Here is a 16,604-nt window from a genome sequence, read left to right as displayed (position 1 = left end):
TCAACTTCACCCCAATCTTCACTCCAGCAGAGTTCCATCAATTTCTAAGAAGATCACTTCACTTCTCTTCAGCTCTGGCTGGGTCAATCCAGGACATTTACCCCCCTCCTCCCCTTTCTTTAGCTGCTCCTTTAGATGTTCTGGGACATTGTCATGTTGAAATATGAAATCCATGCTTACCTTGGCATTTTAGGCATGATCAAAGACATATTGTCACCTCTGTCTTCACCCTAGAACCTTTCCAGGCTGAGAAAAGCCACCGCTGCCACCACTGGACACCATGCTGGCTATGCACCACACAAAGCCAGTAGGCTCAGTGCCATTTTATTTAGACTTTAGAACTTCTTCCAAGATGCCAATGTGCAAAATATGCAAAAAGTTATTCCCTTGACCAGACATCGTTTTTTTTTTTTTTTTTTTTGAGTGACATTCTCATTGTTGCAAAATCCTGCTTGTGTCACATTTACTCCAGATCTTAATGCTTGTCCTTGCAGTGCCGCACAACACTGAAATCCTGTGAAATTTCTGCACTATCTAGTCAATTTACGGGCCAGTCACAGTGACACAGTGACTTTGTGAAGCCATATACAATGAAAGCAGGTCTACTACTATTCCAGACATGTTGGACATCAATGTTATAAACATATTAAAAAAAATTCCTGGTTTTCTTTACAGCCTCTGAAAATAAACATATACATGTAAAAACTCTCACAGCTCCAAATGGATGACTGAAGTCACATTAAAATGGCCTCCTTAAGTTTCAGTCACATGCCCAATGCGATATAAAACACACACGGTAAATGCAACCGTAGCAAGCCACATGACAGATAATGTGGCAGTTGTGTGTGACTCCCAATGTCAACCTCTGATCATACATAAAGCATATAGAAATCAGTCTAAAAATACATCAGAGGAAAACCTTTTCGATTGTTTTCTGTGATTAAGCATGTCAGCATGCATTGGTCTGACGTCCCAAGTGGAAAAATCCTGAATTCATACTTTTCATAAAAGTACAGTTCAGCACATGTGTATACAGTGGCTTAATTTATGAATGATGTCCTCAGATGCAATCCATTAAATGTGTCTGACAAACGTCTTTAGTGTGCCACTGAGCTGGGCAAAGGTTAAACGAGCGAAGGGTGTGTATGTGTGTGTGTGTGAGCAACTCCAGACATGTATATTATTCTCTTCTTTATGGGCTTCTCTCCACTGTCTCCTGCAGAAGACACTGTAGCTCCTGCTTTTATGGGAAATCCACTCTGGATGCTGCACGCTCGGCCGAATCAATACCCCTGCCAAATGACACCACGTTGGGCCGATCCTGTTTTATGTTGATGCTTAGCTAATTTTGGAATGGAGAAAGGTTTTTTTATTTTTTTTTTCCCAAGCTTCGTGTGACGACAGACATGGTATAATTCTGCGGTAAAAACGTCAATCAGGAAGCCCGAGGTTATTTGGCTTAAGGGGGCCAGATGGAGGCAGAATTTATTGACAGAAAATGTATCTATATACACTTAGAGACACTTTTAACCCGAAATCTCTATACGGGCTGTAACTCTGGGCTGTTAAAGTGACAAGGCGCTGGGGTGATCATGTGGGTTAGGAATGTGAGGGGCAAACCTGACAATTAAGAGCACGGTATTACTCACTTACACACACACACACACACACATGCGCACACACACACACATACACACACACACATGAGCCAGAGTGGCTGAGGTCAATGCACAATACAAACACTAACTCACCCCGTATGTACGCACAAACACACTCACACACGCAGCTGTCATGTAAGGACGAGACTGGAGGGGTAAGGTCACAAACACACACCGCAGAATACATCACCCTGGACAGCTTTTATTATTCACAATTGGTTTGAAAAGTGTTTGCGCGTGTGTGAGTGAGTGTGTGTGTGTTTTTTTTTTAAGTTAAATCAATAATGCATGTTTCCAAGCCGCTATTCCGTGCATTACGTGTTTAAGTCGCAATGCTCGGGACTTAAAAACACTGTGAGGAGCATAAAATTCTGACAGACGTCACGGCAGTGGCCTAAAGCGGCAGCACTTAAAAAGAGACACTCGATATCTGCCATGGACCTCAAAATGAGTAATTACTCCAATTAACGGGCCGTACACGTGACATATTGACAGTCTTGGTTGGAGCGGCAGGAGCCCCACGTCCGTGCCAGAACTGGCGATCGCGGCGAGGCCGCAGACGGCGCTCGCCGTGTTTTTTGCTCACCGGCTGATGTTTGCGGCACTTTTGAAGGCTGTGTAAATTAGACGCCTGTCCGGGCTTCCCGCCACTCCACATCACACAAGTCCGGCGCGGCTCCGCCGGCCTCCCCTCGCTTTCCAGTCACGTCAGAGGCCGCGGCTAAAGGCTGCTCTGTGACATTGAGAGACCTGTCGAAAGTGTCTGGACTTATTTCATGTAAGATACCCCAGCCATTAGCTCACACTGACCTTTAGTACAATTTCATTCTGTCAGATCCGCGCCCTCCCCTGCACCTGAGTGTGTGCTGTATGGATTTCAGCGTGTGTGTGTGCGTGTGTGTGTGTCCAAGAACGGAAAAAAAACTGCAGAGATTTAGAATCTATTCTCAAATGTTTACTAAAAGCATAATGAGGAGGAAGACTTGCTTGAGGAAGCGGCGTTTCCCTCGTAACTAATGCGCCCCCCGTTTGCGAACACTCACAAATGTACGCAGACGTACAAATTTGTAGTGCATTTTTTAAAATCCGCAGTAATTGAAAATTAATTCAGCAGACGTCCAGAGAAATCGATAAAGAATTAATGAAGGGAAAGAGGGAGTCATTAAAGGCAATAAAGTAAGGGGCCGTGATGAAGATGGCATCTGTGGGAGATGGGAGACAAAGATTGGGTCGCAGGGGGGAGGGGGGCAGACAGGCGCAGGCGAGGGCTGGTGTCACTCCAGCGCTGGGCCACTGTCATAAAAACGACACAAATGCGAGACAAAACTAGACATAATCAAGCAAACAAACAAAAAGAGAAGAAAAAAGAAACTGCAGCCTCCTCCCGCAAATGCAAATGTTCTCTTCAGCCCTGGCTTACACCTTTACACTGCAGTCATGTGACAATTCAGGGTAATATGTAATGTGTGTGTTTATACGTACAGAATGTCGCACAATGCTACGGCATTATGGTTTTACATCTGCAAATTTGTAAACGAATGATTTAATCCAGTTCGCTTGTAATAAAGTCGTTGCATGTCATAGCGGATGCATGGTTTTCATTTCAGTGAGGCATCTGTATTTCATACATGCTGCAAACCCAAAAAATAAAATGTCGTACTGACATCATAACATTGAGCAGCATAACGTGTTAATGTAGCATAAACTTTTTATGTCTAGACAATATATTAGACCTAAAAATACAGTTTATTAAATTAATTATTACATTAATTGAAACCGTTTATTGAACTAAATGGGCTATTTGTTAAATTATTTTTTATTTATCGAGTAAGGAAATAGATTCATAATCGGAATAATCGTGAACCGCAATTCTTTTACCATTATTACTTTTAATATATGTGTAGTGGGGTCACTTTTAAAATCGGTAGAGACCACTTTTTTTTTGGTTTAGAATTTAGAAAGTTACATTTGACGTTCTGCCTCCCTTATCCAGAGCGACTTACAATCAGTAGTTACAGTAGTTACAGTTCCCCCTGGAGCAACTTAGGGTTAAATGTCTTGCTCAGGGACACAATGGTAGTAAGTAGGATTTGACCCTGGGTCTTCTGGTTCATAAGCAAGTAGGCTACTACCACCCTATGTTGCCATGTTGCCTTCGCTGTCACTGAAATGTTTCTGTCAAAGTCCAGATTACATGTAATTCTGAAAGAATTACAGAAAGAACTATCAACTAGATGGCCCACTGGTCCATGTGTCCCTGAGCAGGACTCTCCCTGTGATTCTCTGAATTAGAATATCAGGTATGTGAAATGATCTGACTGGAAATGAAAAGCCGCCCTTTGAAGCCCCCCTGTACGTTGTTATGCAGCCGGGTCCCTGTAGTGGGAGTGGGAGATCCTCGGCCTTTAAATCAGGCTGCTGTTCCTCCATCGCCCCGCTAACAGCAGATAGAGAACCTTAAAAATGCCTCTCAGACAAAACGTTCATCCCTCGCCATAAACCTGCCATACAGAAACAATACAGCCGCTGGCATCCCGGCCGCTTAATGGGAACTGTGCTATGGGTGTGTGGGTAATATTGTTGGATAAATGATTATTGATTAGATAAAGGTTGAGATAATCATTAGCCTTCATCCATTTTACCCCACTACCCGTGACCTTTCTGCCTCTTGCTTGGATCAGATCGGATTTTTTCATATGATGATTTGATCATCTCTCACACACTCACTCCGACAAGCAGTGAAGGGAAAAGGGAGAGAGAGGAGAGGCGGGATGAGGAAGAGAGGAAGGCAGCAGCAGCTGTGGCTCTGCATATCAGACATCTGTTTAGTTGCTGGGTTGAGTAGCTTTCTTTTGCTCTCTCTCCCCATCGCGCGCACACACACACACACACACACACACACACACACACACACACCAACAATATGCGTAGAGTTTGTACTGTGTGTGAGCTTGGAAAGTGGTAGAGAGTGTATAGGTGTACAGTTGTATAAATCAAGACAGGTATTCGATTTATACAGACCTGACAACTACTGAAAAAGGAATCTATTTTCAAACTAGATCACATCGACACACACTAAGCATGGGGCTTGTTCACTAGTGTAAGGTCAAGGGCATCCTCAGGATTCAGATAAATAAATAAATAGGTAAAACAAGAAGGAAACGTGATCTTTAATGATGTTTGAGCACGTGACGTACTGACAGGGGCCTGTTCTAATCGTCCATAAAGTCAATCATTGTGCTCCACCCATATAAACATCATTAAAAGTTCTGGGATACAGAGATAATTACATGCCGACAAAACGGCTAGTGAGTTTCTCTTTTTCACGATACTGATGATTTATATTGTGTTTTGTGCCAGTTCAAAAATAGCGTCCATTAAAATGGTCTCAGAAGGGGTTTGAGCATGATGGGATGGACTCCTTTACTCCAAAAGGCATTTTCATACTTGGAAAGGTTGAGCTGGGTTGAGATCTGGTGAATGGAGATCATATCATCTGATTTGGATCAGGGTTCTTCACTTCGAACCCGAATCCAGGCCTTTTTTTTATAGTTCTCTCACCTAGTACCTGATTCTGATCGGCCGCAGAATCTTCACACAGGAAACCTGGAAAATCTCCTGCAGCCAGAAATTGAGGGCCAGACTCGTCACCCACTCATTAATGCTTGTGTCCTGTGGCATCATTATCCTGGAAAACAGGACTGTTACCAGGAAAGAAATGTTTCATCATAAGATCACTTACAAGAACTATGAATAGATTCGCATCGGTCTTTTCCTGTTATGGCAAAAGTGTCACAATGACTTTTCCCAGCCTTTCATTCAGGGTTTCCTTGGAATCATAACCCTTCTGTCCACTGAAATACTCACTTCAGTTGTGACTGCCCGTGCTTCTGTACCTTGATCATACGATATGGTAAAAAAGTTTGCGGTGCAGGTACACCAGCAGTCCAGCGAGCGAAACACTCCCCTCACGCCTGGCCCACTGGAGTGCTGCTCTTATAGAATATTTATTGAATTACAGTGAATTTCCCTCTCGATCAAAGTTTAACCAGGTCCAGATCCTGCCACACATCTGCACGCAATCAAGAGAGGAAATCCGCTGTTTCTCCTTTGTTCTATTTATTCACAAAAGCCACGCTGGAATTAGTCTGTTTATTTAAAGCATTGCTGAGCTCAGGACTACTGTGCATCTGAAAAAAAAAAAAAAAAATTGAACACATTTTTAACACATTCATTTCAATGAGCTAATTATTATTTTTCCTCCCTCCTGTAATAATCAGAGTGCCGCGTGCTTTTTTCAAGATGTGTTTGTGTGGATGTTCTGGAAGGCTGAAGTAGCTGCCCTCATTTCCTGTTTTTGACTGCTGGTTATTCACCGGCACTCCAGGGGAGCCCACACCTTAACAATAAATAACGCCACACATCACGTGGACAGTGTGTGTTTCTTGTGGGTCTGTCTGCGAGTCATGTATTCAGGTCTCTTCTGACAAGTGTGCATGTCTGTGTGTGTGTGTGTGTCTCTTCTGGCTGCTTTGTGGTTCAGTGGGTGTAAATGGCAATAAAAGCTATTATGTCTTGCAGGTTATTATAACTGCGTTTGACACATTTTTTTATTGCGACCCGCCGCAGACCCTTCACTTCGGAATTTAAAAACACGCCTCGCGTTGAAAGAACGCATCAGATCGGTGCATCACACTGTCGTAAACGAATGTGCTGGGCGCGGGGCAGTTAGAGCGCTGATGTTTTTATTAGCGCCACACGAGGTGCAGCGTCGGGCTGGCGACAACGTAGCTGTCTGCAGTCCCGTCGTTAAAGCGGAAAGATCCGGAAGATGGCGGAAACTCTAGCCAGACAGGCCGGTCGGAGGCTCTGCACCGTTAAAAAAAAAAAAAGAAAAAGAAACTCGAACCCGCCGTTACGATGATGGAGTCCATATGGACGTCAGTTATGCGTCTTATGTAAGCATTTGCACAACTGGCAGCCGTGTTTGGCATACGCGGCCAACCGAAAAAACTAAAAAAATAATTAGCTCTAGCGCTGCGGCTAAGAGGCCTGGACGAGGCCTGCTGAGCTAACGCCGCCCCCTGAAGTGCCGCTGTTTTTGCCCTGCTCACCTACCATGAGCTCAGTGATGGGCCCGTGCCAGCGTCTGGAAGGAAGGTGCTGGTCTCACCTGAAGACGTTCTCCTTCTTTCTGGTGGCAGGAGTGATTGGCATGTGTATTTAAATCTACATTTCTTGCTTTCATCACATTTACATTTACAGCATTTACCAGACGCCCTTATACAGCGACATACAATCAGTAGTTACAGGGACAGTCCCCTCCTGGAGCAACTTAAGGTTAAGTGTCTTGCTCAGGGACACAATGGTAGTAAGTGGGATTAGAAGCCGGGTCTTCTGGTTCATAGGCGAGTGTGTTACCCACTAGCCTACTACCACCCTCAGACACCCGTCTTACCCAGAGTGACCAGACAGTCAGTAGTTACAGACAGGGACAGTCCCCCCTGGACACACTCAGGGTTAAGTGTCTTGCTCAGGGACATAAATGGTAAAAGGTTTGAATGTGAGACTTTGTAATCGTCTGGTACATAAATGAGTGTGTTACCTGGTAAACACACACACACACACACACACACACAGTCATTGTGAGAATGGTGAACACCCTTGGCAGGCATCGGTTGAGAGACTAAATCCTGTAAACATTCATAAACTCCTCCTTCCCTCGCCAATAAATCCCTTTCAACCTGTCAGAGAGAACAATATATAACCTCCCTCCCCTCTCCCTCTGACTGTTTTCCTGTGCTGGCATGTTTTATTTAAATATTTCATTCAGTCGTCAGCACGCGTGTGCGCAGCGCGAAGTGTCATTTAGATCGGCAGGCCGTTCGAAAGTGGAGCGGCGGAGACTTTAAAAGGGGGCGAAAGAGAGATGGGGAGCGGCCGGCCGCCTCTCACACTGATGGGATGTGAAAAGGTGGAGACGACAGAGACTGATAACTAATGTACTTCCTGTGTACTTCCTCCCCCCGCCTGCCCGTCCAAAATAACTAACTGACGTGTGATGTGTGGGCCCCGTGCGCGGGGGAGGGGCCACCGGTGCCGCGAGGAGATGGGAGATGAGTGAGACTTCCACTTAGTACAGACTGACGAGAACACTCAGTCAGAGGAGAACACCGCGGTGACGGCTCCATTCGGCCATCGCTGTTCGCTGAATGTGTTTGTGTGTGTGTGTGTGTGTGTGAGTTGTGTGTTTGTTCGTGTCATAAGCAAAAATTATGACGTCCCATATTCTCAATTTCCCACAATACACCTGGTCAGGACATCGTCCTGTACATATGGGCACAGAGCGCAGATGGAGTGTTCATTGTTCTGTACATGTATGGGTGTGTGTGTGTGTGTGTGTGTGCATGTACATGTTTGTGAGTTTACAGGCCGAACTCACCCCCGGGAATACAGTATTCATGTTTTTTCTGGAAACTGAAACTCTTTACCTTAATTCGTTCATATTTTATGAATCTTTCCATCTGGATCAAAACTTATTTGGATGCTCAGACACGCATGGCGTCTGTACCGCTGTACCATTCTGCCTCAAAGGCCGATCCAGTCCAGATATTTTTCAAGTGTGCGGATGTACGGAACAGACTGGACACATCATGTAGGTCGCCACTGGTGCCTCCTGCAGTAAAACCTGTAAAACATTCATTTCATTATTCGTTCAATCCAGCGGACCTGGTGATGTGAACAAGGATGCACATACTGTCATGGCCACCAGGGCTGGGGTCGGTATCCTGTATAAAACCCCGGCCACTATGCTGCTAGTCGCGAGTCTTTCTAACCGGGACCGATACTGCTTCATACCAACTGCCTGGCCGACTCTTCTCTTTGAATTACCCTTGACTGCCGATGTTGCCAACCGACCGCCTTGCCCCTGACAATCTCCGCCTCGTCCTCTGATGTTCCAGTCCTTCCCGTTACCGTCCCTCTGCGGCTGGCCAGTCTTCAGCGTGCCTCGTTCTGCCACCGTAAACCTCCTCTCCCACCGCTGCCCCGTCTGCACGTGCGCCCCAGCGCCCCAGCCAGGACACATACTGTACGGAAGGAGAAGATGAAAAACATGAGGTCGAGAAGAAGACCGGCGGGCTGGACAACGATTGCAGAATGATCTCTAATATCCCACAATCCATCTGGCTCTGAATGACAAAGATCCCCGTCTGTGTGGAGAGGTCCGCTTTCACAACACGACTCCCTTTGTTTTGGCAGTGGAGTTATTATTACGGCACGGGATGGAAAACAGGCAGAAATGTGCATTTTTTGCCCCGAAAGAGGCGCTTTCACGCATTGTGGGCAGAGCGAGACGCCTCTGTCTCACCTGCCTTCAAAAATAGAGACAAAGAGGTTGCGGCGCTGAATTAATGATATGATTACAGTGTCCACTTAATGTTGGTTGCCATGGTACCGGCAAGGAGAGGATTATGCTAAGATTGGCAAAGCCAGTCAAGTCTTTATTTTTGTACACGGGGCTAAATGCGAGGGCATTATTATTGCATATTAGAGCTATTGGAGAGCTTGGTTAAGTGCTTTCTGTATTTAGGGGATATCTCGTGAAATGTTAGCCGAGGGCCGATTAGGGTGCACGCGTGTTCCTCGGCTTAATGTCCATGTTTACTTCACCGTTCCACCTAATGGCAGAAAATGGAAGGGACCACGTCCGAGTCGCAAGGTTCTCGTCTCCAAAGGCACGGGGGGCTTAATTAAGACGGGGCATCGTCCACGCGTTCCCATTCAGATGAAATCCATTTCTGGTGATCCCTGTGCCTTTCGGCGCCCAAACGGAAAATATCCGGAGCGGACCGCGATTGCGCCCGCGAGTGAGGCGGGGCGGGTGGGAGCGCGTTTCAAACAAGGCCGGAGAGCTCACCGGAAGGGCTGCAAGAACATTTAGCCCTAAGTTCAAAATTACAGGCCTCCCCGCTCATTTTTATTCCACATTTTTGTAATGGCTGCATTGGAGGAATAAAAAAAAAAAACAGCGCCTCCACAACTAAGTGCTTCTCCCCCTTCGCTGCAAAACACTGGCCTGAACCCAAGTACAGACATTAATTTGTCTAGATCACGCAGCTTCGCTGACATTTTTACATGCCGTTCTGTTAGACATGCCGCGGGTAGCAAAAATTTGCGGTTTTGTCAAAAGACAAAAGACAGACACCAAGACAAATTGTACCAGGTGTATCAATTTTCTAACCAGGGGGGTGTATTTAGGAGGAAATGGCTAAAAACCGAGATGTTGGGAGACCCTGGTTGTGTGCACACACCCTTGTTGGAGTATTTAGCCTTCACCTGTCTTCAGCTGAAGGGGTACAGATTCAATTTTCTCTGACAGCAGAAGGAACCTTGGTTGAGCAGAGCGGCGTAGTGATCAGCGCAGGAACGGGGGACGCAACGTGGAGCGTCGTTAAGAAGTATTGGGAATTCTTCTCTGGGAAAGTGATGAGCAGGCCGGAGAGGGAGAGCTCATCAGGGCAGCTACTGCTCGGCTAATGGCAGCCTTAAAGGAGTTGTGTGAATTTATGACAGTGACTGGCCACTCCCTGCTTATTACAGCCATTCTGTGTATTCCCCACAAATCGGAGCTGTAGGGTAGAGTGGATGGCAATTTCCGAAAGAAGGCGAGAAAAATAATGAAAATCAGGGCCATTTAAAATTTGCCTCGAGATGCTCTCAGCCCCTTGCGTATATGTGCTGGTCTGATGAGACAGAGGTACTATTCTTGAAACTTATTCTGGTGGCTTCAGCTTTGTTTTATGCGGTGGCGTTTCCTTAAAAATGGTAGCTACATGGTTCAACCTAGCGGGTAAGGAACCGAATCCCATAATCAGAAGGTTGCCGGTTCCCAAACCGCCAAGGTGCCAGTGAGCAAAGCACCGTGCCCACACACTGCTCCCTGGGCGCCTGTCATGGCTGTCCACTGCTCACCAAGGGTGATGGTTAAAAGCAGAGGACACATTTCGTTGTGTCACCGTGTACTTAATTGCACAATGACACTTCACTCACACACTTCACTCTTAATTTCACAAATATAAATGCAGTTTTGTTGTTTATTCCAAAGTATGTGTTTTCATAATCAGTTTCTGGCCTAAGGATAGAACACTGGAATGCAAAAAATATATATTTCAAAACTGAAGAAATAAAACATGTTTATTTTGTTGCTCTTTTTCAGATTTTCAGCCTACTACCTACGACTGAACCATGTTGGGTGTGTTGAATGTTAGTAATTTTCAGTACAATCACTGTTCACCTATCTGCACATAGTGGACGTGGTTCTAGAGATGATTTTGTTTGTGATGTGCTGTGAGCAAGTGGTATTACAAGCCAATAACACAAAGGACAACACAAGCAGCTGGGCACAAGATGGCTGCCATGTCGGGTGGCTTTTAATTCAATGTTTTGGGAATAAATTGCTTGTCAAAATTATTACTGCCATCTGATAAATTGTACAGTTTTTGTATTTGTTTTTATTGATTTATTTGTACAGTTTTGGACTTGTCAGTTCCTGAGAGCTGTCAGTCATCACCATGGGCTTCTCCTTTTATGGGTGACATACGTAATGACAAGTAATCATTTATGGTTTGGATATGTTTATTTATGTTTCTCCCGATGACATACTGGATGTTAGCAAAAACTGTCCATGCATGATGAGCAATAGCAATATGAAAAACCCTTGTTGTAGTAGTAATTAGAGCTATTAAAAATAAGTGAAATATCCCTACACTGTAAAAAGTGACTAAACTGACTAAACATAAAAAAGCGCAGTAATCTGTCACACCTAATATTTTGACATAATGTAAATAAGACAGGTTACAACATATGGTTTATTTACATTAATGTGGTGGCCTAGCGTGTAAGGAAGCGGACCAATAAACGGAACATTGTGGGTTTAAATCCCGAACTGCCAAGGTACCAGTGTGCAAAGTTCTGTCCCCACACGGCTGTTGTGGCTGTTTACTGCTCACTTAGGGTGATGGGTTAAAAGCAGAGGACACATTTCATGGCATGCACCATGTGCTGTGCTGTGTTTCAGTCACTTCACTTTCACTTACGTCAATGCTAAAATATTATTTGTGACAGAATTATAGCCAGTGTTCAGTGTATTTTAGTTGGTAACATGGTTCATTTAAATAGATCTGTGTTAGTTCTGTCTGAGTACCACCCTGATTTGTCTTTATTTAAGTATATTTTTATTAGTCCTAGATCAAGTGTAAAAGCCACCTGGACAGAAGACTGGTGCAGTTTTGGAACGCAGGTGTGGCGATGTGAATAGAAAAAAGCCATACTTACCCTTAGAGGTTTGAGGCAGTAACATGATTCCTTGTTAAAGGAGGGGCGGATATGGGGCAGTAGGCTAAGTACAACCTACTGAGAGTGCAGCCATGTACACACACTCTGGAACATCTGCTGTGAAGCTCCTGCCCCTCCTCTTCCACCTCTCTCTCCTCGGCATGGGGTCTTTGTTCAGAGTCCCAGCCTGCTCAGCGACCCCCTGGTGCTGACGCTTGCCCTCCGACCTCTACACTTCCCCTCCGGAGCATCCCTGCCGCCGGTCCGTGAGCGGCGATGCTGTCGCCTGTCCTTGTCCGGATTCACCGCACTGATCCCTCCTTTCAGTGGCTGGATTTAGGTGTGAGTGCTGGCTTGAGGTCAGGGTTGCCATGGTCGAGGCGGCACCTGCTGAGATGTGGGGCTTAGTGGCTGATCCTCTCCCTGGGAGAGAGTATTTGCTACAGATTGGAGCACACAAGCTACACCTCTCTGGCTGTTTAGCCATAATCCTTTTTAATTAAGCCTAAAGTGCTAAAATTGTGATCATATTTGTGCAATAAGCAGCTCACCTTGAGACGCTGGGCTCCATTTTGTCCTGGTCATTTGAGTGGTATTCAGGGAGCAGGAAAGACCACATCCCATCTGACGTTGGGTGACGTGCGTGTTGATGTTCGGCGGCGGTAACGCGCTCCGGCAGGAAGCATACAGCGGCCACTACAACCGTGTCAGGTCCGATAGCGTCTGCGCCGCACTGCGGGGACAGTAATCACTGGCTTGTAAAGGAGAGCCGAGGACCTCGGGCCATGCGTTAAGCCTCTCACGGCCCACCCCGGCGCGTTCTCTTCCGCTGCCAGGGGTCCGATGATGCCAAGTGATGGGTGCGTGGGGGTCCTGATTGGCTGATAGATGATAACGTGGCGTAGTAACCCAGGCACTGGCACGCGTTTAGGGCCGCCCTGTCTCCAGGGCCTAATGGCAGAGGCCGGGGGTCCCTGCGTATCCTTTACTGGCAGCGATGGGGGCTGACGTGCATGAAATCAGATGGCCCCCGCCATTTAACCCGCCTCCACATAATGCCGAGGATACGAGCGATGTCACGGCGGAGATGTGCTCCGCGTGTGTTTAGCGGGGAGGACCCTGCTCAAGTGGCTCTGGCACGGCTGACACCACGGCGCGAGAAAGGGAGAGCGAGGGGCCTTGTGATTTGTGTCCCTCGGCCCTCTGCGTTATCCTGCGCTGAGGCTGAGCGCTAGAGTGCCACTCAGCTGTTTCGCCCCCTCGCTCTCACGTGCACACTTCTCCTCGCCAGGTATAAATCTCCCTCCTTCGCTGCCCGTACCGCCGCTCCCTCCGTCTCCGTCCCACTTGGGCTGCTTTGATTCGCTCCTGTCCGGGCCTCCTGGTTAAGATGTCTCGCCGCTGACTGGGAGGCTGTGGGCCCGGTGCTAAATGACCGAGGCCCGCGCGTGTAAAATGAGGGAGGAGGGACCGTATCAGCACCGCATCACGGCAAATTAATAAAGCTGGTCAGCGCTAATTAAAAAAGCGTGATTAATGCCACAAGGAGGATGTGCGGCCCTTCATGGATAAGTCATTGTCCCTACAAACACACACACACACAGACACACACACACACCTGCTCACGTTCTGAATATGAATCAATCTATGTATTTTCAATAATTAAAAATAAACAGTAACAAAATAAAAGGATCATCATCATCATCATCATTGACAATAAAAATAATACTAATAATTCTAAGCTCTTATTATTATATTCTTATAATAGCATTAGTAGTCAGAGCATTGCTGCTAATAATAACATTAATAAAACTAATAATTACAATCCTCATGATCATAATAATGATGACTAATGATGAGGATGATGATGCAGTTAATCTTAAACATATCTAAACAGAATTATTTAGAAAGATGGCACAACTTGCCAGCTTGGCTTTGAAAGGGAACAGAGTTTGGAGGGTGTCCAAGACTGTTGGCCGTTTCTAAGGACACCATTATAACGGTCCCCCACGAGCAGGTGACGTGTGACGACTCCCATGCAGGAGGTGCAGGCGAAGACACTGCAACAGAACCCTCCGCACGGAAGGCATGTCCTCTAAACCCATGTTAACAGCACGTCTGTCCACGACACAGCGGGACACCAGCGCCGCTTTAAATTCCTGCAGATCGGCGAGTCATTAGGACACGCGGCGACTCAACTCCCCGGCGAGCCAGTTTCAATTCCAGGCCCATAACAGGTCATTTCTCTGTCAAACAACCTCACTTATACAACAGGGACATTTAGCTGGCGGTGAACGCAGTTCCGTCAGCCTGAGGGACGTTTACAACTTCCAGAGGTGGGTGGCACCAGCATCCATATCAACGGAATTGGCAGCCATCTTGGGAGGTAACTCGTAACTGAAATCATAACTGAGCCTGGAGTGGAAAAGGAATAAGAAGAGCTGCATTTTTACAAACTTTTGGAAGCAATTATATTAAGAGAAAAAACGGAGGCAATTCAACCCATCCACGTAGGTTGGAAGGCATTGTCTAGTTCAGGTTCTGTACCCTGTTACTGTTCTGTACAGTAACTACATGATGTGAAATGTGCCACGTGGACGATGAGATAACGAGGTTAGCATTTAGCCTCATTTGCATTGCTGAATGTGTCCCCCGGGCTCGGCCTCAGCATGTCCATACGCAGTCGCAAGCACTGACAGAAGCGCACCTGTCTGCCAGCGAGTCTGACTCAGGTCCCCCAGCGGCGCGCCTCCACCCGAAAGAGCGCAGTTTCGGTGGTGCAGCGTTCTGGTGGGGTGGGTAAGGAAGCGGAAGGTTGTGAGTTCGAATCCCGAACTGCCAGGGGTGCCACTGAGCAGAGCACCATCCCATTTACATTTAAGGCATTTATCAGACGCCCTTATCCAGAGCGACTTACAATCAGTAGTTACAGGGACAGTCCCCCCCTGGAGCAATTTAGGGTTAAGTGTCTTGCTCAGGGACACAATGGTAGTAAGCGGGATTTGAACCTGGGTCTTCTGGTTCATAGGCGAGTGTGTTACCCACTAGGCTACTACCCCGTCCCCACACGGTGCTCCCCAGGGCGCCTGTCAGGGCTGCCCACTGCTCACTAAGGGTGATGGTTAAAAGCAGAGGACACATTTCGTTGTGTCACCGGGTGCTGTGCTGCAGTCTATCACAATGTGTTAAATTCGTAAATCACTAGACACCTAAAATCATTAATAATTGTCACAGGGGGAATTCGATGACGTACTTGCAGACATACTTTCGGCGTGGGGATAAGCCGTCGTACCGGTAGAGGACGCTGGGCGAGCGGGGCAGGAGGACCAGGGGCGCCTGGCCGGCGAGGAATGAGGAAGTAATGGACGCGCTGCCACGCAGCGGGGAGTCGGTTCGGGATCTTTGGGAAGGACCGGGGCAGAGGAGAACCGGAAGACGGCGGGTTTCAGGATGGTCCGGGATCTTGGACTGGACGGGAGTAGGTCTTGGGCGGCAGGAAGGTAGGGGAGCATGGAATCCCGTCTTAACCGATGGGCCAGGTAGGTTCAAGGTCAGGGGCAGGAAGAGGTTGGAGTCAGGAAGTTCCGGTCGGGGTTCCTTTCGTGGTTTCCAGGGGATCAGGCAATTCTCGAAGTCGTGGGCAGGCGAAGGTCGTATTTCAGGAAATCACTATTATCGTAGGTTGTGGGTGAGAGAGCTAGCGTCTCTGGCGAGTAAACTCATACAAAGAGCGGGCGTGTCTCCTTGGGGTTACCTCACTTTTATACTTGCCACCGCCCGCTTCCATTTCCTCTTCCGGGTCGTCGTCTCCCAGGCTGGTGAGGCGCCCTCTAGCGGGCTGGAGGCGCGTTGGCCATGACAATAATAATACAATTATTAATAATACAATTATTTTTGAGAGCAATATAAACTGAAAAAAGGCTCGTAAAGGGAGCAGCATTAAGGTATAGGTGGATCATTAAAACTGTAATAATATTGTGACACATGTTTCTTGTTATCCGTGGTCTGATGACTATCACTTATAGTAAAAAAAAAGATGTTGAGAGCTTGTAGTTGTTCCCGTGTCCACAATGAGTAAAGGTGTGGGTGTCACGGTTAGCTTCCCTTTGCTAAAACAAAAGATGGTCAGATATGGTTCCCTCCCTGCTTTTACTGGTCCGGGTCGGTGTTTGTCTGGTTCTCATTGGGGTAAACATTTGTTCCAGTTGTAGATCTGGTGGGGCTTGAACACGAATTGCAGATGAGAAGCGGAAACCACACTGGCAGCTGCAGCTCATTACCAGCACCATTACTGCTACAGGGGGCTGCTGGGAGAAATTCGGCCCTGTTTACCATACGCCACCCAGGCCCGGTCCTGGACAACGGGTCACACACACACACAGACACACAACATGGTGGTTTTACTCGCACACATACCTTCTCGCTCCATTTGTCTTTCAAACACACACACACACACACACACACACACACACTCAGGTTTCATTTGGGAAGGACTGACTCACTGAGCTGCTGCTGCTGCTGCACGTCATTTGGTAGGCGCTCCGGCAGCTTGTTAAAAATTATCGGACGCGTTCCGTTTTCCTTCATCCTTGATCTCACGCGTTGAGGAAA

The 16,604-nt window shown here is 46.9% G+C and overlaps 1 long non-coding RNA gene across 1 annotated transcript; it reads right to left on the bottom strand.

Moving 5' to 3' along the window:
• Positions 1 to 6,572: 6,572 nt before the first annotated feature.
• LOC114766082 (uncharacterized) lies at positions 6,573 to 13,808 on the bottom strand. The gene is made up of 3 exons (XR_003742744.1): positions 11,994 to 13,808; positions 8,550 to 8,746; positions 6,573 to 8,346 (listed from the first exon to the last, which is right to left on the bottom strand). It is a non-coding gene; the product is annotated as an uncharacterized LOC114766082 (long non-coding RNA).
• Positions 13,809 to 16,604: the final 2,796 nt, after the last annotated feature.

Source organism: Denticeps clupeoides, chromosome 16, assembly GCF_900700375.1.
Source record: "Denticeps clupeoides chromosome 16, fDenClu1.1, whole genome shotgun sequence".
NCBI lineage: Eukaryota > Metazoa > Chordata > Actinopteri > Clupeiformes > Denticipitidae > Denticeps > Denticeps clupeoides.
This window is presented reverse-complemented; position numbering and strand designations above follow the sequence as displayed.